The 27,212-nt window shown below is 44.6% G+C and overlaps 1 pseudogene across 1 annotated transcript; it reads left to right on the forward strand.

Moving 5' to 3' along the window:
* The first annotated feature begins 1,274 nt into the window (after window positions 1-1,274).
* Window positions 1,275-27,119, forward strand: LOC308578147 (protein CIMAP1C-like; annotated as a pseudogene). Its single transcript has 5 exons — window positions 1,275-1,386; window positions 2,308-2,477; window positions 3,816-3,926; window positions 4,547-4,650; window positions 26,643-27,119. The product of its transcript is annotated as a protein CIMAP1C-like (transcript).
* The last annotated feature ends 93 nt before the right edge of the window (window positions 27,120-27,212 follow it).

The following is a 27,212-nucleotide window of genomic DNA, read 5'->3' on the forward strand; positions in this document are numbered from 1 at the left end:
CAAAGATTATGAAAATATGACTTATGAACAACTGTGTTTTATATGTATTCTTCTTTTATTCTTTGTTTATTTCTTAACTTTGCTTTGACTTTTTCTGTCTGTATGGTGATGGTATTTTATATGTTTGGTGGTTTGTTCGTTATTTTAAAAATTGCAATAAATATTTTATTTTTTTTTTAAAAAAGAATTCCTTAACAGACAACCTTCGCCTCGCCTCTCTGCGCGGAAGCCTTCTGCGCAGAGTGGGCGTGCCGAGTGGTGGTCCTCCACCCTCCTCACTGACTTCACTGGAAGAGTCTCGGAGCCTCACGTCCGAGCTGCTCTCTGCCTCTCCCTTCTTCCTGGTGTCACCTGGACTTCCTTCCCCAGATGACGTTCTCTCTCTTCCCTTACTTGTCCCCTCTCCTGCAGAGTCCGGGAGCCTCGCCTCTCCCCTCTGCTCCGATGTCAGTTCCCTGACAGTATGTCCACATTGTTTTTTGTTGGAGAACCATGTGGCAAAATTCCAAGAAGTGCAAATTTCAAAAGAAAGCTGCGTTTCAGTGTGCCTCTTGTTTAAGGAAGGGTGAATTGGGTCAGTTTCATGTTAAGGGAACTGAATTTCCTCTCCATCCCTCTGTTCATATTGAGAAACATTCTCTTTTGCTTTGAGGTTCATTTTTTTATGCTTTCTGGACTTTTTGTTTCATTTTAACTGGGATGTGGTCATTGTTGCCCAGGCAGCCTGTGCAAACACCCCTCTCTGAGCTCCTGGGAATGGGGAAAGGTTAGAATACAAATGCTGCAAATAAAACGAAAAAATGGAACCAAAAAAATCAATGAATACTATATCATATGAAGGCAAAGGAATGGGGAACATGGTCTTAGCATGGGCATAGCGAGGACTTTTGTTAGCGGGGCAGAAATGACATGATTGGTCAGTTAAGTATTTCTATTGTTTTATTTGATAGGGAGCAGCTGCCCTCTGTCCCCCCCCTTAGCTATGCCCATGGGTCTTATGAAACAAAATGTGGTATTTTGGGCTTGTGGCTCTCCCCCCCCCCCCCGGGCTGGTAACTTGCAAGGAAGGAGGACTTGTATTAGCAGCACACAAAGAGAGAGAGAGAGAGAGAGAGAGAGAGAGAGAGAGAGAGAGAGAGGGAGGGAGGGAGGGAGGGAGAGGGAGAGTATTCTGCCAGAACCATGGTAATATGGAAATAAACAAGTCTGGTTCCACACTTGCATCAGCATCGCCTGGGCAACCTGGGAGCGAATTGCGACATGAGGCATTGTTTATGTTCCAAAAAGGAGGGGGTAGAGGAGGAATTGGAAAGCTGAGTAACATCCCCACTCCTTATTGAAATCTACATCCAGATTTCCATTCCATCCAGAGAAGCAGCATCAGCGGTATGGGTGACTGACACAACCAATTGCTACTTTGATTGGTAACTGAAATCCTAAGACCTTTGTTTACTGTGTATTAGCATGATTAGGGTTAGGGAGCATAGCAATGCAAAGGCCAGTTGCCACCTCTCTTAGAAACTCCAGAGAATTAGAAAGACACAGAAGAAATTGTTTGTATTCTCCAAATGCTGCCCCACAGACCATGCCACTACAAGGAGATGACAAAAGGCATTGTTTTTGTGCCCTGTATTTAAGTTTTATTCCCCACCCCCTCCAAAGTGCTCAGGGTGAGGGATCAGGCCTGGTCTCATGCTCTGGAGGTGGTGCTCCCTTCATTCTGCTCCCATTCCTGGTTTAAATAAACAAAGGCACACAGACCTCTGGATTCACCCTCATTCCCTTAGCCCTTACAGTGCAGGGGCTGCAAAGGGGCTCTTCTCTGTCTGTTGTTGGACTAAAACTCCCATCATCCCATGGTGACTGGGGCTGATGGGAGTTGGAGTCCAACAAGCTCTTGGGATGTTGGCTACCCTGGCCTAGGTACATGCCGTTAAATCACATAAACAAGCAGCAATCTCCATTCTTTTAGCACTTATGGTCCTTATGTGGCCAAAACAGCACCATCTGTGCAAGACGGAGGGCTCAGCAAGCCTGGAGAAAACGGCAAGGTTTGAAGATAGGATAGGATAGGATAGGATAGGATAGGATAGGATAGGATAGGATAGGATAGGATAAGATCCCTCAGAGGAGAACACTCCCCCCTCCCCAAATAGCCCAATGTGAACTTAGCATACTTAGTGGAAATTGAATACTGTTTGGGGTGGGGTAGAACGGAGTAGCTGGAACCCTGAGCTGCAACACTCCATGGTGCAACATTTTATTGCAGGTTGGACTTGCATTCATTCATTTACTTTCATTCCCCAGAGCACTGGTGACACATACGACTCCCCACTGCAGTGGGCACACTCCAATGCCGACTTCCAGAGCCAAAGGTGCAGCTCAGCCTGTTAGTTGTCTTTCTGGTATCTCTAAGCATCCAGCCAGAGTGCCGGCCATCAAGAAGCAGTATGCGTCCATCAGTGCCAAGTATAAAGGTGAGCTGTGGGAATAGATGGGGCAAGAGAGAGAAGGAGATCAGGAATACAGAGGTACCCATATCTTTGCCAGTCTGGATGTGTTCAACAGCATTGTTGAAAGACCCTCTGGCATCTGGTTAGCCCCTGTGAGAACAGGATGCTGGACTCGGTGGCTGGCTGGCTTGATCCATCAGGGTTCCTTTTTTGTTCTTGTGGAAACCAAAGAAGGAAACTGATCTACATTTCTCAGTCACCATCAGAACTTTCTTCCAAGAGTACTGCTAGCATGCGAGACAGTGCATATTTCCTTGTTAATAAATAATAATAAATAATAAATTTTATTTATATCCCGCCCTCCCCAGCCAAAGCTGGGCTCAGGGCAGCTAACAACAATAAAATAATACAACATTCTAAAATCATTTCATTATAAAATTTATTCAAATCAAATTGATGGCAACCATTGGGCTAGAGTTCTGTGAAGATTGCCAAAGGAGGGAGTCAGGCTAATAATATTTTTTTTTCTTTTGTTTTCCTTTTCCTGTGGCTGGTATGTCACCACTGCTGTTGTCCTACCAGGGTAACGCTTGTTTAAAGGGGATGAAGGAAGGGGGTTGGGAAAGTACAGGCAGAGCATAGGTGGTTGAGTAAAATGGGAAATCTTCTCTGGCTTGAATTATAGTCCGAGCCACAGAAGAATTCAGGTGCCTTGTAATGCTCACTTCCTATTGCAATGCAAATATCCTGGCCCAAGGCTAGCAAGATTTTACCAGAGGGAGAAGAAAAGTATGTTGTGGGACTTCCATCAGCCCCAGCCAGTCTGGTTCAATGGTCAGAGATGATGGGAGTTGCAGTGCAGCAACACCTGGAGATCAAACACATCCATTCTTAAGGAAATTAGCCCTGAGTGCTCACTGGAAGGACAGATTGTGAAGCTGAGGCTCCAATACTTTGGCCACCTCATGAGAAGACTCCCTGGAAAAGACCCTGATGTTGGGAAAGATGGAGGGCACAAGGAGAAGGGGACGACGGAGGATGAGATGGTTGGACAGTGTTCTCGAAGCTACAAACATGAGTCTGATCAAACTGCGGGAGGCAGTGGAAGACAGGAGTGCCCAGCATGCTCTGGTCCATGGGGTCACGAAGAGTCGGACACGACTAAACTACTAAACAACAACAACAACACCTAGAGAGCTGTAGCTCCAAAACCCAATATATTATTCAATATATTATTCAACACAATATATTATTCCATTTTGCCCTTTTACCCAGTGTGGCAGCTCATAATCTGCAAATGCTAATGGTTCCGGGTTGTCTTCCCATTATTTTATTCCTCCCCCCCTTGTGGTTCTCTTGCAGGGCCAGGACCTGGGAAGTATGGTAGGTAGCCTCTCACTGGCATTAAGGACCATGACTTCACCAAGTATGCTGAGCCAGCCTACACAATGCGTGTGAAATCCAGTGAAAGATGTAAGATGCTGACAAGTTAGGTTCTGTGTTATTTGGGTTTTCCCAACAGCATTAACTGACCCACAGGGTGAAGCTGGCTAAACAACTGTTAAATTTGCTGGCAAAACATTTGAACAGAGATTGACAACCTGTGTTTTTGGGACTCTCTAATTATCGGGGCCACAGTTGATGGGACCTGGGTGATCCATGATCAAGAGCTGGGTGGCTTTCCAAAGTTTCCATTCCAACTGGATCAATGGCACTGCATGTAGGGGGCTAATGTAGTTGTTTCTTGACTACAACTCCCATCAGCCCCAGTCAGCATGGTCAAGAATGATAGGAGTTGTAGTCCAGCAAGGGCTGGAGGGTCTTATACTGCTGATTATTATGGTTGCACAAAAATCAGGGTTCTCAGTTGTACAGCTGTGGACCTTAGTGGGAAGAGGATGATCTACACTTAAGCCATGTTGAAGGATAACAGGAATGGAGGTGCAGGGGGGCGGAGCTTAACATATTCACTGCTATCTAGCTAGTGGGTGCCTTTAATTGATATCGGATAGGAAGTCAGTCATTGCAACCAAGCTAAATAGCTCAGAATCCACACCATGCCTCATGCAGACAATTCTTCTTTCCTTTGCAAGTGATCTCGATCACGGAGAGTCCTGGGCCCTGCTACTATGTGGACCCAAGCATTTCCCGTCTAGGGATATGGAGACCAGTTTCATTCCGCATGGTGCAAGACAGAAAGCGGGCATGTAAGTTGAAAGATGAGAGATACTATGATGGTCAAGATGGGGCTGGAGTGGCATCTGTGCAATTTTGTGATGAAAATGTTTCTTTCTCACCTTGTGCAAAGAAGGCTTGTTGGTCAATCCCTGAACATGAAAGAGAGGGAATGAAAAAGAATGAGTGTGAGTGAATGAGCAGGTGTGTTATGCATGAAAATGGATGTGTGGGAGCATTATGTGTGGAGCTGTGGTCTTAAACCACTGAGTCTCTTGGGCTTGCTGAGCAGAAGGTTGGTGGTTCGAATCCCTGAGACAGGGTGAGCTCCTGTTGCTCTGTTCCAGCTTCTGCCAATCTCGCAGCTTGAAAGCATACCTGTGCAAGTGGATAAATAGGTACTGCTCCAGGGGGAAGGTAAACGGCGTTTCCATGCACTCTGGCTTCTATCACAGTGTCCCGGTGCACCAGAATGCTGGCCACATGACCCAGAAAGCTGTCTGCTCCTTCAGCCTGAAGTGAGATGAGCGCCACACCGCATAGACGCCTTTGACTATGTATGTAAGGTCCTTTACCTTACATTTACCTTTTACCTGCATGCATGTGGATTTGTGTATGAATGACAGAGAGCAGGGGTAGACTTTGGTAATACGGTTTTCTAAGTGAGGACAAAATTTGGCACTTCCCCCAATATATTTTATTTCCACAGTAATTCCTTTTGGTACAGTTGCTTTTTAATGGGGTTTCTCAGTAGGTACCCACATGAATATAAGTATTAATTATTATTATTATTATTATTATTATTATTATTATTACTACTACTATTATTATTGCTACTACCAATATTATTATTACTATTATTATTATTTTATGCCCCCTTGGCTCAGCACCCTGAGCAGGGGAACAGCCTGCACTGCCCTAGATCTGGCACTACAGAGAGAAGCATATGAAAAAGAGACAGGTGGCCTCACCCTCTTTTTTTATCAGCCACACTCACTGTTTGTCCCAGCCCCACTGGTTTGCAGGCCCTGGAAGGTTGACTGCATGGGAGTGTTGTCCATAGGCTGTAAAAGTTTATTCACTCTTTGATAAAAAAAATATTTCTGAGTAGGGGGTGTCAAGAACCAGACAGGAAAACCAGCTATGTACAGAGACCTTACCTAAGTGGGCTGTTTGATGTGGGAGATTGTCTGGGGTGATATCAAAGTGTAGTTTAAAAGTGTCTGTGACGCCCATCCATCCCTCCATTCATTCCATGTGTGTGTGTGATCCCTATTGCTTTCCAGCTATTGGCCTTGACCGAGTGGGGCTGCTCTGGATAAAGGGGCATTCAAGGAACTGGGGGAAATATAGTTTTCCTGATTGGTGTTCCACCAAGTCAACTGGGTTGAAAAACACTTTTTACCATTAGGGTGTCTAAGTGTCCTACTTTACAGAGGGCAATCCTCTAGGCAAAGGGTTCTTCCATGTGCTATATATATCAATAGTAACACCTTGAACCTGGCCTGGTAGCAAATCAGCAGCCAGTGCAGATCTTTGAGCACAGGTGTTATATGCTGACAAGGTCTCACTCCTGCCAGCAATCATGTTGCAGCATTCTGGTCAATCACGCTGGAAGTCTCATCTTCCTGATGCCAAGGGACCATAAGATGTTGAGCATGTGGCTGATGAACGGACAGAAAGGAGAGCCACCAAAAACAGCATAAGGGAAAACAAGAGGGTCATGTTGCTTTAGAGTCATAATCTAGGAAGTAGTCTGGAGGGTACCTATGGAATTAACAGTAAATGACAGTGAATTGCAAGGGAAGATGTCATGGAAGAGATTAATAGCAGTGCACTCTTAACTCCACAGGTGATGAACTTAGTTGGAAAGGCTGCTAGAAGAGGAGATTGGAGGACAATGCCATGATTTTTAAAAGTGGGGGGGATTTTCAGTCAAAGCAAGGAGGATAGTGCCTCTTCCTCCAACATCCTCAAAATCACAACAGTTTACAAATGATTCAGCTTAAGAACAAATAGAATTCTCAAATTTAGAGAGAGAAAGAGAGAGAGAATATGCAAGGCTTGTCATCTACAAGGAGGAGCAGAGTATTGTAGCAAATACATGGGGAATGCTTTTCCCTTTCGTTTGAGAAACATCAATGGAAGCTTGGGATCTACTAATAGATCAATAAGTGGGTTTTTTTTACTCCTAACATTAGCAAGTAAAACAGCAACTTAAAAAACAAACAAACCCTGCATGGCAGATTGCTCCTTCTCTTTAAGCCTCAATGTTTCTCACCTGTCAGATTTTACATCCATCATTCCTGCCTCCTCCTGTGCTCCTGTAGGATATGATGTATCTGTTACAATATAGAAGCAATGCGGCCGCGAGCTGGTAGCTTGAAAGCAAAACATAATGGGAATGTTGGGACTGTTCCTTTTTTTTTATAATAATTTTTATTACTTTTTTTACAACAGAAAAAAGAAAGAACATAGAAAATAGAAAGAAAAAAGAACAGAAAATTCAAACCATTTCAACAACTTATTTCAAATTTCCAACGGACTTCCCCGCATCTCCCGCCCGGTGCATTCTTAACAATAAAAATTATCAGCAAGTTATACCCTTGTTTCTTGTGTTTCTTTGTACTTTCAATTGCAATTTTAAGTTTAAATCCCTTATTTTCCATTTACTCTAAAAATATAGCATATTGTCGTTTTTACCCATTTAAACTTTGATTCTTTCATGAATATTATCCAATTTCTTATATAATCCACTCTCATTGCTGGGGCTGACCTTCCAAATCATACGGCACCTCACAGTTCATATAACTTATAATACTTTTGCAAATAGTCCTTAAATTTTTTCCAGTCCTCTTCCATCGCTTCTTCTCCCAAATCTCGGATCCTGGCAGTCATCTCAGCTAGTTCCATGTAGTTCATCAATTGCGTCTGCCAGTCCTCCAGTGTGGGCAAATGTTGAGTCTTCCAATATTTGGCGATAAGGATCCTTGCTGCTGTAGTGGCATACATGAAAAAAGTTCTATCCTTCTTTAACACCTTCTGGCCGACAATGCCCAGGAGGAATGCCTCTGGTTTCTTAGGAAAGGTGTATTTAAACACCTTTTTTAACTCGTTGTAAATCATTTCCCAGAAGGCCTTCACTCTTGGGCAAGTCCACCAGAGATGAAAGAACGTCCCTTCAGCCTCCTTACATTTCCAACATTTATTATCGGACAGATGGTAAATCTTAGCAAGCTTGACTGGGGTCATGTACCACCTGTATACCATTTTCATAATGTTTTCTTTCAAGGCATTACATGCCGTAAACTTCATACCGGTGGTCCATAACCTTTCCCAGTCCTCAGACATGATGTTGTAACCAATGTCCTGAGCCCATTTTATCATGGCTGATTTAACTGTCTCATCCTGAGTGTTCCATTTAAGTAGCAAGTTATACATTCTCGATAATAGCTTGGTCTTTGGTTCTAACAATTCTGTCTCAAGTTTCGATTTTTCCACCTGGAATCCTGTTTTTTTATCTAGCTTAAAAACCTCATTAATTTGGGCATAATGAAGCCAGTCTTGCACTTTACCCTTTAATTTTTCAAAGCTCTGCAACCTCCAGTTGTCTCCAATGTTTTCTATTATTTCCCAATATTTCGGCCAACCGGCCTCCATATTAGGTTTTTTCCGAGCCTTGGCCTCTATTGGTGATACCCACCTCGGAGTTTTGCTTTCTAACAAGTCTTTGTATTTTTTCCAGACCATAAATATTGCTTTTCTGACAATATGGTTTTTAAACATTCCATATGTTTTTGCCTTGTCATACCACAAATACGCATGCCAACCTAGCGAATTATTAAAGCCTTCCAGATCTAGGACATCAGTGTTTTCTAACAAAATCCAATCTTTCAACCAGCAGAAGGCCGCAGCTTCATAATATAACCTTAAGTCTGGCAGGGCAAACCCCCCTCTCTCCTTTGCATCAGTTAATATTTTAAACTTTATTCGGGGCTTTTTGCCCTGCCAAACAAATTTAGAAATATCCCTCTGCCACTTTCCAAAACATTCCACTCTGTCCACAATCTGCAAGGCTTGAAACAAAAACAACATTTTTGGCAAAACGTTCATTTTTATAGCTGCAATTCGGCCTAACAAGGATAATTTCAATCTTGACCAAATTTCTAGATCTTTTTTAACTTCTGACCAACATTTCTCATAATTATCTTTGAATAAATTCAAGTTCTTGGAAGAGAGATTGACCCCCAGGTATTTCACTTTTTTAACAATATTTAGTTCTGTTTCCTTCTGAAACCCCTCTGTTTCAATGGTTGTCAAGTTTTTCCCTAACACCTTAGTTTTTTGTTTGTTCAACTTAAAGCCCGCCACCCGACCAAATTTCTGGATCAATTCCAAAACTCTTTTTGTACTAGATTCTGGCTCCTGTAATGTTAAAACCAAGTCATCTGCAAATGCTTTCAGTTTATATTGTTTCACTCCGACCCGTATTCCTTGTACCTGCCGATCCTTCCTTATCATATTCAGCAAGACCTCCAGGACTGAAATAAACAATAAAGGGGAAAGGGGGCACCCCTGACGTGTTCCTTTTTCAATCTGAAGTTCTTCTGTCACCACATTGTTCACTATCAACTTAGCTTTTTGTTCAGAATAGATTGCTTCTATTCCGTTCTCAAACCCCCTTCCCACTCCCATCCCTTCCAAGTTTTTCTTCATAAATTTCCAAGAAATATTGTCAAAGGCCTTCTCCGCATCAATAAAAATTAACACTGCTTTAGTGTTAATATTTGTTTGTAAAAGTTCCAGAATATCGATAATATTCCTAGTGTTATCAAACAAATGTCTACCTGGGAGAAAACCTGCTTGGTCCTTATGAATTACTTCATTTAATACTTTTTAAAATCTGTTTGCCAGAATATCTGCAAATATTTTGTAATCCACGTTTAGGAGTGAGATGGGACGGTAGTTCTTAAGTTGAGTCTTTTCAGTTTCCACTTTGGGTATCAATGTGATGAATGCTTCTTTCCACGTTTCTGGTGCCCTCCCTCCCCCCATAATCTGGTTACAAACCTCCAGTAATGGTTGTATCAAGTAGTCCTTTAACATCCTGTAGTACTTGGAGGTAAGTCCATCAGGGCCTGGAGATTTGCCTAGCTGCATATTCTGGATGGCAACCTCAATTTCCTGTTGTGTTATTTTACAATTCAAGATTGATCTCTTCTCTTGAGATAGTTCTGGTAGGCCATTGTCTTTCAAGAATTGTTCTATCTCAGTCAGTTCCTCGGGCCCTTGGGTGTACAGTTTTTTAAAATATTTCTGGAAGCACTTTCTAATTTCTCCCGGTTTCTGAATACTTTTTCCTTCAACTTCTAAATTGGTGACATAATTTAGTTTTTGTCTCTTTTTCAACTGCCAAGCTAGCAGTTTCCCACATTTATTCGCAGATTCGAAAGATCTTTGTTTCATTTGTTTGATTTTCCATTCCACTTCTTGGTTAATCAATTTCGTATATTGTGACTGATGGAATTTAATTTCTCTTAGAGTCTCTTTTGATTTTGGATTCAATCTTAATTTTTTCTCTCCATCTCTTATCTTCTCTAATATCTTGTCCTTTTTCCCATTCCAGAATTTTTTCTTGATCGTGTTTTGTTGTATCAGAAACCCTCTCATAACAGCTTTACTTGCGTCCCAGATTATTCTTTTTTCCATCGAGGTGTTGAGGTTAATTTCAAAGTAGTCCTTTAAAGCTTTTTGGGCCTTCTTTACAATCTCTTGGTCTCTTAGCAGGTTGTCATTCATTTTCCATCTGAAGGAGTCGGCAGTGGTAAATCTCATTTCCATTTTCAGAGTGTTGTGGTCGGAGCAGGTCTTTGGGCAGATTTCTACTCTTGTGGTCTTAGGTGCCAGCCCTCTAGTTGTCCAAATTTGGTCAATTCTTGTCCATGACAGGTGAGCCTCAGAGAAGAAAGTTCCTTCTTTACCTAGGGGGTTTCTCGTCCTCCATAGGTCAATCAAATCCATATTGTCAGTTAGTTCGAAAAAAGTTTTTGGTAGTCTTCCATCTTTAGTCAGATTCTGGTTCTGTGACTTGTCCATCATGATGATGTTAGAATAGTCCAGATAGTCCAGTAATGTCTCATGAAGCTTCTTGTAGAATTCTGATTTCCCCTCATTTGGTGCGTAGATTCCTAAGATCAAAACTTTTTCTCCTTGGATTTGTATTTCAATTGCCAGGATTCTTCCTTGTTCATCTTTAAACAGAAATTTTGGTGATAAATTCTCTTTTGCATAGATCACCACTCCTCTCTTTTTAACTCTGTCTGATGAGATAAATTCTTGGCCTAATCTTTTGTTTATTAACACTTTCCTGTGAAGCCTAGTCACATGAGTTTCTTGCAGACAGATTATATCCAAATGTTCCTTCTTCAAAATATGAAAAATCCTTTTGCGTTTTTCCGGGGAATTTGCACCATTAATGTTCCAACTATACAGCTGCAGAGACATCCTGTAACAATCTGTTGTTGCTCTTTATGGGGCGTCTTCTTTCTTGTCCAAATCCGAGGGTGCTGGCTCTTTTCCAGAGTCAGGTGGTGGCCAAGGAGCAGCTACTCCTTTCTGCAGGTCTTCTCCGTGGTCGTGTAGAAACTTCTGGCTGTCCTCTTTCGTCCTGATTTTAATCTTCTTTCCTGTGTAGTTGAATGATAGGCCTTGTGGAAACTCCCACCTGTAAGGTATTCCGTTGCTTCTCAGAAGTCCAGCTAGATCAGTATAGTTAGATCTGAGATCTAGTAGTTGTTTAGGAATATCCTTGTAGATTTGTGCTCTTCTGTCCTGGATCTCAAGTGCTTTATTAAAATGTAGGTCAAGTAGTTTGTCTCTCTCCTGCTTGGTCCTTAAGATGATCAAGCAATCTCTAGGCCTGTCTTTCTTGACAACTCTTCCCAATCTGAATGCAGTTGTTATTTTAAAGTCTGTATCTTCCTCTATACCCCAGAATTTAGAGAATTCTGCTGTCAAAAAGCCGGTCAAATCCTCTTTCTCAATCTCTGGGATAGAGCGTAATCTTAAATTATTTTCCCTGTTTCTCAGTTCCACCATAGACAGGTAGGCCTGCTGGTCGGTGATGTGTTTATGTAGCGGCCTTACCTCTCCTTTCAATTCATCCACTTTCTGAATTGCTTGACTTGCTTTTTCGTTTGCAGCCTCGGCCAATTTCCGGTCAGATGTTGCGTCTTTTAAATTCCCAATTTCTTGTGAATGCTTAGCCACTTGTTCAGATAGTTTAGTAATTGAGGATGTGGCTAAGTCGATTTTTGCTGTTTGGTCATCAACCTTCTTATTCAAAATTGCAAATTGTTGTAGCATTTGATCTAGAAGAGTGTCAGATCCCCCTGCTGCCATATCCTTGCTTGAAAGCAAAACATAATGGGAATGTTGGGACTGTTCCGTGGGAAACAGAGGGACAGTCAATTAACAGTGCAGAGAGCACCGGAATTAGCTGAGAGCGTAATATGAGCTGTACAGGAAGTACAGGTGGAGTTTGTCTCTCGGCTGTTGGAGTTTGAAGAGAGCAGTCGTGTTTTTCTGTAACGCTGCAAAGACAGAAATAAAGGCATGTAAATACGTTTCTGTCTATCTCTTTCCCCTGCCTGGGGGGGGGCAGGAAAGAGGGGGGGTGTTCTTCTCACGCTGAGAAGGATCGCCTATCACGACCTAGCCTGTATCCTGCTGGGGAATGCAGACAGGGAGGTCATCAGGAGATCAAGCCGGGTGCCTAGAGAGTTGCCAGTTTCTCCTAATAAAGGCTTGATTCCCAACATCTGGTAGCAGAGGATGGTTTTGATCCATGAAAGCAACAAGAGAGGTTGATGGAGCGTACTTCATCCTCTGCAAGGAGATAAGGAAGATATGGTAGCGTGCGGATGGAAGCACCGGAGGAGGTGTTTTTGCTGAGCAACGGAACCCCTAAGGTATGCTAATTTTATGGCTGTGAGAGTGAACGCGAATTGAGACATTCTTCGGTTCACTGAGTGTCTGCTTTTGGATGAAACCAGCACTGAAAGAGAGCCACATATTTCGCATACCTGAGTCTTGATAAGCCTGGAATGTCCAGTTGCTAAGCAACGAAACGTCAGTAAAGTGGAAAGTTACCGGCCAACAACGGAAGAGGGGCTGGGACTGTGAGAGGCTGGTAAACAGCGTTTGTTTTGTCTAATATCTCACTGCTCTTGAAAGGACTTTCAAAACAGCCTGTGTTTAACTGCCAAGTGAGGCAGTAAACAGCCAATAGACTCTTGGAATTTTACAGGCTCGAGAGTGAGAGCTGAGGCTTGGATTCAAAATGGATGCCAAGAAGGGAGGAGGCTTACCTTACCCACCTCCACTGACTAATGACAATTATTCCTCATGGTCTGTAAAGATGAAAGCCCTGCTTCAGAATCAGAGGATTTTTGGGGTGATTGAAAACCCCATCCCTGCTGCACCAACGCCAGGTTGGAATTCACAGAATGTGAGAGCCAGGACGGCCATAATTCTGTGTATCTCAGATGATCAACTCGTGCATATTCAGAATTTGCAATGCGCGCGTGAGATTTGGCAAACGCTGCTGTCAGGGGTTCAGGAGCAGAGGCACAGGAAAGGGAGGAAACAGAGAGCGAGGGGGAGGAATCCGGAGGTAATATGAGCGATGACAGCGGCCCGAGATCTCCGAGTCTTTCCAGTGAGTCGGAAGATTCACAGAAAGGGGCGCCAGTGGTCAGAGCAAGGGGGGCGCCTAGGGGGACACCCCAGGTAGAAGGGACCAGAGGGGACTCAGGGAGCAGAAGTTGGAAATCGGGACCAGCTTCCCCACCAGAGCGCAGTAGGGGGGAGGGGTCCCAGGTATCGGGATCTGGCGGCTCGCCGCAAGCGGGAGGGCAGGAGTTAGGATTGGCCACACCTCCATCGGGGAGCGAGGAAACGGTCAAGAGGAAGGTTGAAGGCTGCGCGCGCGCGCCAAGTTCAAATGCACAGGAAGGCGGCACAGTAAGCAGCCCGGATAGGGAGCCAGGTCCTAAAGCCCGCCGCAAGGAGGGAGAAGAGTCGGGGGGGTCAGCGTCAGAAGAGTCCAGGAAGGAAGAGACCACGGGGGGTAGAGGGACCCAGAGGAGAAAGGAAAGACGGAAGAGGTGGAGTAAGGCTAGAGTATTAAGTTGGTGTACAGGAGGCGGAGACTCAGACGGAGCTTCGCCGGTCTAGCTTCTAAGACGTAGAGCTGCGCGCTGCGGCTTGAAAATGGAAACTGTAGCTCAATAAAGAAGTTTGTACAATACTGCCGGCTAGCGTGGTCCTCTGTGAGCTGGGACCTGGAAGCGGCTCTGACAGCTGCGTAGAATACATCAAAGAGATGCTGGTTCTTCAGCGTTGCTGCATTTTGAAAAGCTGACCAATCTAAGGCTAGTGCCAGATGGAGATGTACAAGCGCATCTGACAGAGATGAAATTCTTACGCCAGCAGATGGCGGAATGCAATTTCCCTCTACAGGAAGAGATATTCTGCTTCATGATTATTAACAGCCTTAATGGGACTTATGCTGCTGCATCGTGAGTGTCGGAGAAGGCCTCTCCCTCCTCAGGCTCACTCCATCCGGCCTAGGGGGCGGGGCCCAGGCTCACCTTCGCCACAGCTTTAAGAGGCCTCATTGGGGTCTGGGACATCGCTGCTGCTGCATCGGAGTGTCGGAGAAGGCCTCTCCCTCCTCAGGCTCACTCCATCCGGCCTAGGGGGCGGGGCCCAGGCTCACCTTCGCCACAGCTTTAAGAGGCCTCATTGGGGTCTGGGACATCGCTGCTGCTGCATCGGAGTGTCGGAGAAGGCCTCTCCCTCCTCAGGCTCACTCCATCCGGCCTAGGGGGCGGGGCCCAGGCTCACCTTCGCCACAGCCTTAAGAGGCCTCATTGAGGCCTGGGACATCGCTGCTGCTGCATCGTGAGTGCTGGAGAAGGCCTCTCCCTCCTCAGGCTCACTCCATCCGGCCTAGGGGGCGGGGCCCAGGCTCACCTTCGCCACAGCTTTAAGAGGCCTCATTGGGGTCTGGGACATCGCTGCTGCTGCATCGGAGTGTCGGAGAAGGCCTCTCCCTCCTCAGGCTCACTCCATCCGGCCTAGGGGGCAGGGCCCAGGCTCACCCCCGTAATAGCTTTAAGGACACTGGTGCTGCTGCAGCAAATGTTGAAGATGTTTATATATATTTTAAGGTGTTTTTATTGTTTACTTTGTTGTACCACCGTGAATGGTGGTTTTTATCTATGTATTTTTGTTTGTTCCGTCTTGTTTTGTTTTTGGGGTTGGACATCAAGTGGGGTGGGGATTGGTTTTGTTTGGGCATAATTGTTTTGGTTGTTTTGTTTTCTAATTTGTAAATGGAGGTTAGTATGAGGCTTGGGATTGCTACCGTGGAGGGGCGAGGGAGGTATGGAGGTGGGGGCAGATGTTATAGGCGAAGGGGATTGAGATACGGATATGCTCGTACCCCTTCCAATCTGCGCCCCATCCCGAGGGACGAGGGTAGGGTGAGCAAGGATTACTCACCTCCTTCACTGGTGTTGTGCAATGCCAGGTCTATAGGCAACAAAAGCGCTACCCTGCGAGATTTCTTTACCTCGCAGGGGGTTGACCTGGCTTGTGTGATGGAGACCTGGGTGCGTGAAGGGGTAACTGTTACCTTACGAGAGATGCCGCCCCCGGGTTTCTCCGTCCTCCACCAGTCACGGACTGTGGGCCGGGGGGGAGGGGTGGCAGTATTAATCCGGGAAGATTGTTCTTTCAGGGCTCTACCATCGCCATTGATCCCCGGCATTGAATGTGTTGGCCTAGTGTGGGGCTCCGAGGAGAGCTTGGCTGTCTGGCTGGTGTACCAACCACCTAGCGTACCAGCAGCCACCCTGTCAGGCCTGTTGGAGGCGGTGGCCGGCTGGGCCTTGGAGTTCCCTAACCTATTGGTATTGGGAGACTTCAACTTCCACGCTGATGCCACTCCCTCCTCACAGGCTCTGGACCTGGTGTCTTCCATGGCGACACTAGGGCTCTCCCAGTTTGTTTCGGGCCCCACACATCAAGCAGGCCACACGCTGGATTTGATCTTTGGCGCCGGTATAGATGTGATCATGTCTCCTTCGATGAAGGTGCCATGGTCTGATCACTATGCTCTGAAAGCCAGGATTGATGTTCCACCCCCACCCTGCTTAGGTGGCGAGCCGATTTGGGCTCGCCCGCAGAGGCTGATGGACCCTGATAGATTCCGTCAAGCCTTGCGGGACCTTTCTCCCCCTGGCGACTCATTGACTGAGCTTGTTGAGGGCTGGAATACCCAGCTCCTGGCAGCCATCGATGAGATTGCACCTAAGCGCCCTCTACGACCCCGCAGAAACCGGGCTCCCTGGTTTACCGAGGAGCTTCGGAAAATGAAGCGGGACCTCAGACGGCTAGAGCGAGTATGGCGGGGTGCCCGTGACGGAGCCTCAAGAACATCTTATAGGGTTTTTATGAAAACCTATGAGATGGCAGTGAAGGCCGCTAAGAAGTCTTACTTCTCGGCTTGCATTGCATCCGCTAGCTCTCGCCCGGCGCAATTATTTAGTATAATTCGGTCTTTAACATCCCTTGAAGGACAGCCAAATTTAAATAACAATCTGACACACAGCTGTGAGGCATTTGCGAGCTTTTTTGCGGAGAAGGTCCTGTTGCTCCGCCATGACCTCCCTGCCAATTTGGATACAATAAAGGAACTGGAGGCCCCTCGACTGTCCTCGGGTCCAGTATTGGACCACTTTGACCGGATATCTCCAGCCGATGTGGACAGATTCCTCCAAGCTGGAAAGCCCACCACCTGTCCTCTTGACCCGTGCCCGTCATGGCTGATTAGAGCGTGTCCAGACGAGGTGCGGGCCCCCCTGGGGGATATCATCAATTTGTCCCTTGGCACCGGGATATTCCCAGGGGAACTGAAGGAGGCGGTGGTGCGTCCGCTCTTAAAGAAAACATCATTAGATCCCTCAAATCTATCCAATTACCGCCCGGTCTCGAATCTTCCATTCCTGGGTAAGGTGATTGAGAGAGCGGTTGCTGAACAGCTTGGTAGGTTTCTGGATGAAACATCTGCTTTGGATCCATTCCAGTCCGGCTTCCGCGCTGGTCATGGGACCAAGACGGCTCTGGTCGCCCTAACAGATGATCTCCGCAGGCAGCTGGATCGAGGCGGGTCGGGGCTGCTGATTCTTCTAGATCTGTCAGCAGCCTTTGACATGGTCGATCACGAACTCCTGGACCACCGCCTTGCCGACGTGGGGATCCAGGGCACAGTCCTTCAATGGCTGCGCTCGTTTCTCTCTGATCGGGGACAGAGGGTGGCGCTTGGGGGGGAATTGTCATCGCGCCACTCCTTGGTGTGTGGAGTGCCTCAGGGTGCGATTCTCTCCCCGATGCTTTTTAACATCTTTATGCGCCCCCTCGCCCAGCTTGTCCGGAGTTTTGGGCTGGGTTGCCATCAGTATGCTGATGACACCCAACTCTATCTGTTGATGGATGGCCATCCTGACTCGGCCCCAGACACACTGACCAGATGTCTGGAAGCTGTGGCTGGATGGTTACGTGGGAGCCGGTTGAAGTTAAATCCTTCGAAGACAGAGATCCTCTGGCTGGGGCGGGACGATATGGGATTGAGGGGGCAACTCCCATCTCTTGCGGGGGTGCAATTAGTGCCAGCACCGTCCGTTAAGAGTTTGGGTGTAATCTTCGATACCTCCCTCTCCATGGAGGCGCAGATTACAGCTATAACAAAGGCGGCATTTTTTCATCTCCGCCAAGCTAAGCAGTTGGCCCCTTATCTCTCTCGCCCTGACCTAGCCACTGTGATCCATGCGACGGTCACCTCCAGACTGGATTATTGTAACTCGCTCTACGTGGGGCTGCCCTTGAGACTGACCCAGAAACTCCAGCGGGTGCAGAATGCCGTGGCGAGACTCCTTATGGGGTCTTCGCTGCGAGATCACATTCACCCGGTACTATACCAGCTGCACTGGCTCCCGGTGGAGTACAGGAGAAAGATACAGTGTTTATAGAGTGCTGGTTTTAACCTTTAAAGCCCTATACGGCCTAGGACCCTCGTACCTACGGGACCGCCTCTCCTGGTATGCCCCACAGAGAAACCTACAGTCTGCCAATAATAACATCCTCAAGGTCCCAGGCCTCAGAGAGGTTAGGCTGGCCTCAACTAGAGCCAGGGCCTTCTCGGCTGTGGCCCCAATCTGGTGGAATGCTCTGTCACAAGAGACTAGGGCCCTGCGGGACCTGACATCTTTCCGCAGGGCCTGCAAGACAGAGTTGTTCCACCAGGCCTTTGGTCAGGGCGCAGCCTGACTCCCTCCTCTGGCAACCTGCACATAATTTTGCTTAATTGGTTGCCTTCAATTTGATTTAATTAATTTTTATAATGAAATATTTTTAGATTGTGTAACTATTTTACTGTTTGATTATTTGATTGTTGTTAGCCGCCCTGAGCCCGGCTTCGGCTGGGGAGGGCGGGATATAAATAAAAATTATTATTATTATTATTATTATTATTATTATTATTATTATTATTATTATTATTATAAAACGGTTGCAAGTCAGCTTGGTTCTCTACTTGCCGCAGAACTCACGACGGAGAGAATCTGCGCCGTGATTCTCAATGAGAAAGATCGCCTTGCTGCAATAGATGTCAAAGACAGGGGGAGAGAAGCTCGGAGTTCTGACACCCCCACTGCTATTGCTAGTGAAGAACAGGCTGTTGCTTTGAATGTTGTCCATTGTTTCAATTGTGGACAGACTAGGCATCTTCAGCGGAATTGTAAGAAGCCATGTCAACACAAAGGAGCTAAGGGGAACTCTGCAAAGCCTGAAGCGTCAGGCAAAAGTCGTACCAAGTCCCAGGTGAAACCTGCAAAAGACTTCCGGTCAGCACCAGCGACAAATGGCGGATTCCCTCTGAGCTCCGGAGGGAATCGGCTCCACGGGGACAGGGTCTGACCGCTGCGGCGAAGCGGGACCCGAAGAAATCTCAGGCGGGGAAGCCTGAGAACTTGGAGACTCGGCGGGCTCCGTTTGCGCCCCCCTTTTTAAAGGCTCCGGAACGGAAAGGGGGTGTGTGGCGCGGAGAGCACTGATTTCTTTCTGGACAATTGGAAGCTAAAGCAACTACCCGTGAGTAGGAGTAAGCAAGTAATTGGAAGAAAAATTTAGTTAATTTGGCACCGAAACGGGAAAGGCACAAACAGGAAGGCTGCCTCTTCCGACTTGTAAATAGATTAAAGTAAAGAGACTGTAAAGCTGTAACCCTGAAAGACGACTTTTAAAGGTCAAATCCAGCACCAAAAAAGACGACTCCCCTCCGGTTTGCAGGAGTGGAGGGGGGAGAACCGAGCATTATTTTACCTGCAAGAAAAGAGGGTGTAAATATATTTCTGCTGTCTCGGAAATCTGGGAACGGACTGCCTATGACAGGGAAGGTCGACCAGTGGGAAGAATTGTCTGCATGTTAAGGGTAAAGAATATTGACACTTTGAGAAAGATACAGTGTTTATAGATCTGCCTTTGACTATAAAGTAACTTTTTAGAGACACTGAAACTTTTCTAAAAGCATTGAAACTCTGGCTTTTGAGGGATATTGGAACTTTTAAGAACTATACTTGTTTTTAACAGTTGCATAGTGAAGTTGGAAGGGTGTCCCCCTAGAGGAGACTACGTTGTAACAACTATTTTGTCATCAAGTTACCAAGCTCTGGAAAATTACTTTGCAAAACAAACTCACCAAGCGTGTGACTGACCTTGGGCTTGTTATGGCAGATGGGAAAGGGAAGATAGAGCTGGTGAGTGGCATACAGGATAAAACTACCAGATCCGGCAGACAATACAAGACTGATATTACTTTTCAGAGAAGGGCCTCAACATCCGGAGCGGCAGGCACAGTAGGAGCTGCTGCTTCGCAAGTAAAATCAAAAGCTATGTCATCTGAAGAGCTATTGGCTCAGGCACTTGGCAAAATTGATGCATCTTTGGAAAAATTAGCCAAACAGGTTGCAGAGACAAATAAACAAGTAGCTGGGGCCTCAGCAAAAATAGATTTGAACACTCCAAGTATTAATGAACTGGGGAACAAGGTGAACTTCAATACACAGTCCATTGAAAAACTATTAGAGGAATCGGCCTCGACTCGACAGATTGCAGAGGAAGCTAAGGATATTGCAACTGCTGTTCAAGAGAAGATACCACCGGTATATAAGAAATTAGAGGATCACGACCTGACACTCTCTATGATTGAATTACAAAGAAAGGAGAGAAACCTAAGAATTAGAGCAGTACCTGAAAGTGAGAAAGACAACTTGATAGACTTCCTTACAAAGGAATTCACAGACTTTTGGCAACAAGACCTGGGGAAAGATGAATTCAAGATAGTGAGTGCATTTAGACTCAGCAAAAGACAAGGAAAGAACAGAGCAAGAGATTGTTTGATCACCTTAAGAACAAAAGAAGAAAGAGATAAAATCTTGAATCTGCACTACCAAAGAACCTTGGAAATTGAAGACTCATTTGTTGAGTCCTTCAAGGATATACCTAAACACATTTTGGATATAAGGGCTTATTATAAAGATCTTGTCGGCCTACTTAGAAGAAATAAAATACTCTTCAGGTGGGAATTTCCCCAAGGTTTATCTTTTAAATACAAAGGAAGGAAAATAAGAATAAGGACAGTGAATGATAAAGACAAGTTTCTGAAAGATCACGAGGAGGACTTACAGAAGGAAGTGGAATCAGGAGAGGAGCTGACTGCATCAGGAAAAGGAATTCTAGACATAGCAAACTTGTCATTTGGATTCCCGGGCCCAGGGAAAGACAACAACAACTCGGTGCAGTTGGAGGGAAAGCTAAGTAACTTACCATGGCTCTGCAACTTTTAACCTGGAATTGTAATGGACTGAATTCCCCTCGGAAGAGGAAATCTGTTTTTCATGTATTAAGGAAAGAACAATTGGACTTGATTTGTTTAAAAGAAACACATGTAATGAGGCTACACAGGAAAATGCTTATTAATAAGAGATTGGGACAAGAATTTATTTCGTATGACAAAGTTAAAAAGAGAGGCTTGGTGATATATGCAAAGGAGAAATTGCTACCAAAATTTCATAGAATCATAGAATCATAGAGTTGAAAGAGACCACAAGGGCCATTGAGTCCAACCCCCTGCCAAGCAGGAAACACCATCAGAGCACTCCTGACATATGGTTGTCAAGCCTCTGCTTAAAGACCTCCAAAGAAGGAGACTCCACCACACTCCTTGGCAGCAAATTCCACTGTCGAACAGCTCTTACTGTCAGGAAGTTCTTCCTAATGTTTAGGTGGAATCTTCTTTCTTGTAGTTTGGATCCATTGCTCCGTGTCCGCTTCTCTGGAGCAGCAGAAAACAACCTTTCTCCCTCCTCTATGTGACATCCTTTTATATATTTGAACATGGCTATCATATCACCCCTTAACCTCCTCTTCTCCAGGCTAAACATGCCCAGCTCCCTTAGCCGTTCCTCATAAGGCATCGTTTCCAGGCCTTTGACCATTTTGGTTGCCCTCCTCTGGACACGTTCCAGTTTGTCAGTGTCCTTCTTGAACTGTGGTGCCCAGAACTGGACACAGTACTCCAGGTGAGGTCTGACCAGAGCAGAATACAGTGGCGCTATTACTTCCCTTGATCTAGATGCTATACTCCTATTGATGCAGCCCAGAATTGCATTGGCTTTTTTAGCTGTCGCGTCACACTGTTGGCTCATGTCAAGTTTGTGGTCAACCAAGACTCCTAGATCCTTTTCACATGTACTGCTCTCAAGCCAGGTGTCCCCCATCTTGTATTTGTGCCTCTCATTTTTTTTTGCCCAAGTGCAATACTTTACATTTCTCCCTGTTAAAGTTCATCTTGTTTGTTTTGGCCCAGTTCTCTAATCTGTCAAGGTCGTTTTGAAGTGTGATCCTGTCCTCTGGGGTGTTAGCCACCCCTCCCAGTTTGGTGTCATCTGCAAATTTGATCAGGATGCCCTTGAGTCCATCATCCAAGTCGTTGATAAAGATGTTGAATAAGACCGGGCCAAAGACAGAACCCTGTGGCACCCCACTAGTCACTCTTCTCCAGGATGAAGAGGAACCACTTATACCGAAAACAGAGACTGAAAAGACTCAACTTAAGAACTACCGTCCCATATCCTTATTAAATGTGGATTACAAAATTTTTGCTGATATTTTGGCTAAGAGGCTGAAAAAAGTACTGATTGAAGAGATTCATAAGGACCAAGCGGGTTTTCTGCCGGGAAGACATTTATCTGATAATCTGAGGAACGTAATTGACATTTTGGAAAAGTTAGAAGTGAATATAAACACTAAAGCAGTTTTGATATTCGTGGATGCAGAGAAAGCCTTTGATAATATATCTTGGAGTTTTATGAAAAAGAACTTGCAGGGTATGGGGGTAGGCCAAGGTTTTGAAAATGGTATAGGTGCAATATATTCTGAACAAAAGGCTAAATTAATTGTAAATAATGTGGTTACGGAACAATTTAAGATAGAAAAAGGAACACGACAGGGGTGCCCAATTTCCCCATTGCTTTTTATATCGGTCCTGGAGGTTCTGCTCAATATGATCAGAAGAGACCGGCAGGTTAAAGGTATACAGGTCGGAGCTAAACAATATAAATTGAGAGCATTTGCAGGTAACCTAGTTTTGACGTTACAGGAGCCAGAGTCTAGTACCAAAAGAGTATTAGAATTAATTCAAGAGTTTGGTCAGGTGGCAGGATTTAAATTGAACAAATTAAAAACTAAGGTTTTGGAGAAAAACTTAACATCATTGGAAAGAGAGAAGTTCCAGAATGAAACAGGTTTGACTGTGGTTAAGAAAGTGAAATACTTGGGGATTAATATGACAGCTAAAAATGGAAATTTGTTTAAAGATAACTATGAAAAATGCTGGACGGAAGTTAAAAAAGATTTAGAAATTTGGTCAAACTTGAAGCTTTCCTTGTTAGGTCGAATTGCTGTTATAAAGATGAATGTATTGCCAAGAATGTTATTTTTGTTTCAATCATTGCAAATTTTGGACAAAATGGACTGTTTCAAGAAGTGGCAGAGAGACATTTCTAGATTTGTCTGGCAGGGCAAGAAGCCCAGAATAAAATTTAAAATATTAACTGATGCAAAGGATAGAGGTGGATTTGCCCTGCCAGACTTTAAACTCTACTATGAATCAGCGGCATTTTGCTGGCTGAAAGAATGGCTGCTTCTTGAGAACACAGACATTTTGGATTTAGAAGGTTTTAATAACGTTTTTGGGTGGCATGCATACTTGTGGTATGACAAGGTTAAAGCACATAAAGCATTTAAAAATCATATTGTCAGAAGAGCATTGTTTAATGTCTGGATAAGATATAAAGATTTACTTGAAAATAAAACCCCAAGGTGGTTGTCACCGATGGAAGCAAAGGCCCAGAAAAAGCTCAATATGGAGGCCAAATGGCCGAAATATTGGGAAATTTCGGAACAAGAAGGAGATAAACTGAAATTACAGAGTTTCGAGAAATTAAAAAGTAAAGTGAGAGATTGGCTCCATTATTATCAGATAATGGAGGCCTACAATTTGGATAAAAAAGTTGGCTTCCAGGTGGAAAATACTAAACTGGAAACAGAACTGTTAGAACCCAAAACCAAGATTTTTGTCAAAAATGTATAACTTGCTGTTGAAATGGAATACTCAGGATGAAACGGTTAAATCTGTCATGATTAAATGGGCACAAGATGTTGGACATAATATTAATTTTGCTGACTGGGAACAGTTGTGGACCACCAGAATGAAATTTACGGCATGTAATGTCTTAAGAGAAAATATTATGAAAATGATTTACAGGTGGTACATGACCCCAGTCAAGCTCGCAAAAATCTATCTATCATTTGCCCGATAACAAATGTTGGAAATGTAAAGAAATGGAAGGTACATTCTTTCACCTTTGGTGGACGTGCCCAGAGATTAAGGCTTTCTGGGAGATGATATATAATGAACTGAAAAAGGTATTTAAGTATACCTTCCTGAAAAAACCAGAGGCCTTTCTCCTGGCCAATTGGTGCCAAAGAAGGACAGAACTTTTTTTATGTATGCAACGACAGCAGCAAGAATACTTATTGCAAAGTATTAGAAGACGCAAGATTTGCCCACTTTGGGAGAATGGCAGATGAAGCTGATTGACTGTATGGGACTGGCAGAAATGGCTGGCAGAATCCGTGACCAGGGAGAAGAGTCGGCAGAGGAAGATTGGGAAAAATTTAAGGACTATTTACAAAACTATTGCAAAATTAAGGAATGTTGAATGATGTTGGATTGAAATTAAGCGGTTTTCAGCTGTAATGGTAAAAGGAATTTGATAAAATGGTTTTCTTTTATTCAAAGTTATAATAATCTAAGAAAATAAAGTGTTTTTTTCTTCTTTTTCTTTTTAAGCTGTAATGCTTTGAGATAAGGATTTGCTGTATGAATAATCTGAATTGGATATACAAGAAGGGGAGGTATGAGGAGGTCGGGGAAAGATGTTATGAGAAAATAAGCTGTGAAATTTATGTGTTTTTGGGTTTTTTTGTTCTTTTTTCTTTTTGTTTGTAAAAATTGGAAACTCTAATAATTTTTTTTTAAAAAAGGAAAGAAACCTGCAAAAGCATTGCTGTCAACAAAAGCCGCATTTTCAACGGAGAACGCTTTTGTTCTTGACACGGGATGCACACAGCACATGACATCGCACAGAGATCTGTTTTCAACATTTAAGAAGCAAAGCTTCACTGTGAAACAGGCCAATGGCCAGGAGCTGAAAGCGACCGGGTTTGGAACTGTGCATCTTGAAAGTCTGAACTTGACTATAAACAATGTGTATTTGGTTCCTGATGTAAAGTTCAATCTGCTGAGTGTTTCGCAGATCACAAAGAAAGGACTGACTTTGTCCTATGATAGAGAAAGCTGCAAAATCTTCAAAGATGGAGAGCTGTATCTTTCTGCCAGAGAGAAAGATGGGCTGTATTTGTTGACTTTTATTCAAAATGATTGCATAAATTGTAATGCATCTGAATCTAACATGATTTCTTTCGCAGGTGTGTAGAAAAACGTCCAGAAGACGACGCAAGTAATCAAAGCTTTTCAGCGAGTGTATGCTGATGTGATTGGTCCTCTAGCACCATCTAGAGGCAATGCAAGATATTATCTTGTGTGTGTGGATTATTTCTCTCATTATGTGTGGGTATATATATTGCAGAAACCACAAGAAGCCTTAGAAAGGTTTAAAGAATTTTGTGACAAGGTTAAGAATGTTCATAATGCTAACATTGATTGTCTTTTCACAGATGAAAAGCCAGTTTTTCTTTTACAGGATTTTCAGGATTTCCTGGATAAGAAAGGGATAAGGCACAAGACTGCTGTTTCTGCAGAAGCATGGAACAGAAGTGTCTGTGTGCAAGTGAACAAAGAATTGTAAAATGGCATGAAGGCACAATTGCTGAGTTCACATTTGCCACATGAGTATTGGGCGGAGTCGATATTGTGTTATTGTTAGTCTTGATTGAGAAAGGTTTCAAAAGATTTGGGAAGTTCTCCTTTTGAGAAGCTGTTCCGTAGAAAACCTTTTGTTGCCCATTTTAAGGTTTTTGGGTCTCATGTGAAGACAGAAGCTCCAGGTGGAGTAAAGAATGCTAGAGGCATTTTTGTGGGTTATGAAAAGGGTCTCTACAGAGTAATTTTGTCTGAATCTGGTCAGGTGATTCTCAGAAAATTTCTAGAGAGTGCTCCTGAACAGGAGAGAGTAATTGTTCACACATTTCCCACTGAGGACAATTCAGATGTTGATGATGATTTTACTGATTACAGTGGTACTCAGAGTGACAGTGATAGCTCAAAGAGCTCAGTTGACACAGTCATTGAGAGGAAATCTCACACAATGGCTAGGCCTTCACAAATGAAGGATGAACCACTGTTTACTATTGGAACTGGTTCTCCAAAGAGTCCTGAGACTGAACCAGTGAGCAAAGAGGATCAGCACCTCATATGTAGGTCTGAGAGAGTTACAAAGGGTGTACCACCCAAGAGGTATTCAAAAGAGTTTGCTAACTTAGCTGTTGCATGTGTTACTATTGTTGACAAGTCAAGACAGGTTGAAGCTGTGTCTAAGTCAGAGACAAAGACACAACAGGGAGTTGCTAAGTGTAACACTACATTCCCTAGCCAAGGTAATGCAGATGCACTCATTCCTTGGAAGTCAGACTACCAGAGAGGTACACTGGGGAAACCAGTGGCGGGTAGTTCCAAGGGTGGAACTGAAACAACAGGGGAGTGTTATATGTATAACAACTGTTTGTTTTCTTCTCTGGATCACGCTTTGCTCGCAGCGCACATTGATTCATATGGGGGAGTATGTTACGATATAGAAGCAATGCGGCCGCGAGCTGGTAGCTTGAAAGCAAAACATAATGGGAATGTTGGGACTGTTCCATGGGAAACAGAGGGACAGTCAATTCACAGTGCAGAGGGCGCCGGAATTAGCTGAGAGTGTAATATGAGCTGTACAGGAAGTACAGGTGGAGTTTGTCTCTCGGCTGTTGGAGTTTGAAGAGAGCAGTCGTGTTTTTCTGTAACGCTGCAAAGACAGAAATAAAGGCATGTAAATAAGTTTCTGTCTATCTCTTTCCCCTGCCGGGGGGGGGGGCAGGAAAGAGGGGTGTGTTCTTCTCACGCTGAGAAGGATCGCCTATCGCGACCTAGCAATGCAGACAGGGAGGTCATCAGGAGATCAAGCCAGGTGCCTGGAGAGTTGCCAGTTTCTCCTGATAAAGGCTTGATTCCCAACAGTATCCACAGGTTTATCCACATGCTCGACAGTGGGGAGCACCAAGTGAGGGGTGTCACCTCCTATCTGCTCTTGGCTTGCCGTTATATCTTGTACGCCTGCCCCAAATGAGTACTACGTGGAGAAGATACACCCACTTGAAGAGTCGAATGCACCAGCGTACACTATGGGCCTTCGAACGCACTACTGGGTGAGCAGCCCAAACCCAGCACCCAACCAATACACCCTTCCACAGACACTGGGTCCAAAGCTGCCTGTCAAACCTGCAGCTCCCTGCCTCTCAATGGCATCCAGTGCCTCTGTGTGGGGCTATGCTAAAGACCTGGTGAGAGGGCCTGGCCCGGCAATGAATACCATACCTGAACCAGATGTTTACCTGTGCCACCAGCCATCCTACAGCATCTCCCAAAGGTTTGCTTCCTCCAGCAAGAACTATACACCAGGACCCCCTGACTACAATGCGGAGCTGGTCACCACCGACAAACCCAGAGCCCCACAGTTCAGTCTTGGGATTCGTCACTCTGAGTATTCTCATGGCACACCTCCAGTTTGTTTACTCAAAGAGTGAGGGTGGACTCACAGGCCACAGAGGTGACTTGCCCCTTTGGGTAGACCCACCTCCAAATAATTCCATTGTGACACAGTGTCAGGAAGCAGGTGT

The sequence above is a fragment of the Podarcis bocagei genome, assembly GCF_964188305.1.
Source record: "Podarcis bocagei genome assembly, chromosome: W".
Lineage (NCBI taxonomy): Eukaryota > Metazoa > Chordata > Lepidosauria > Squamata > Lacertidae > Podarcis > Podarcis bocagei.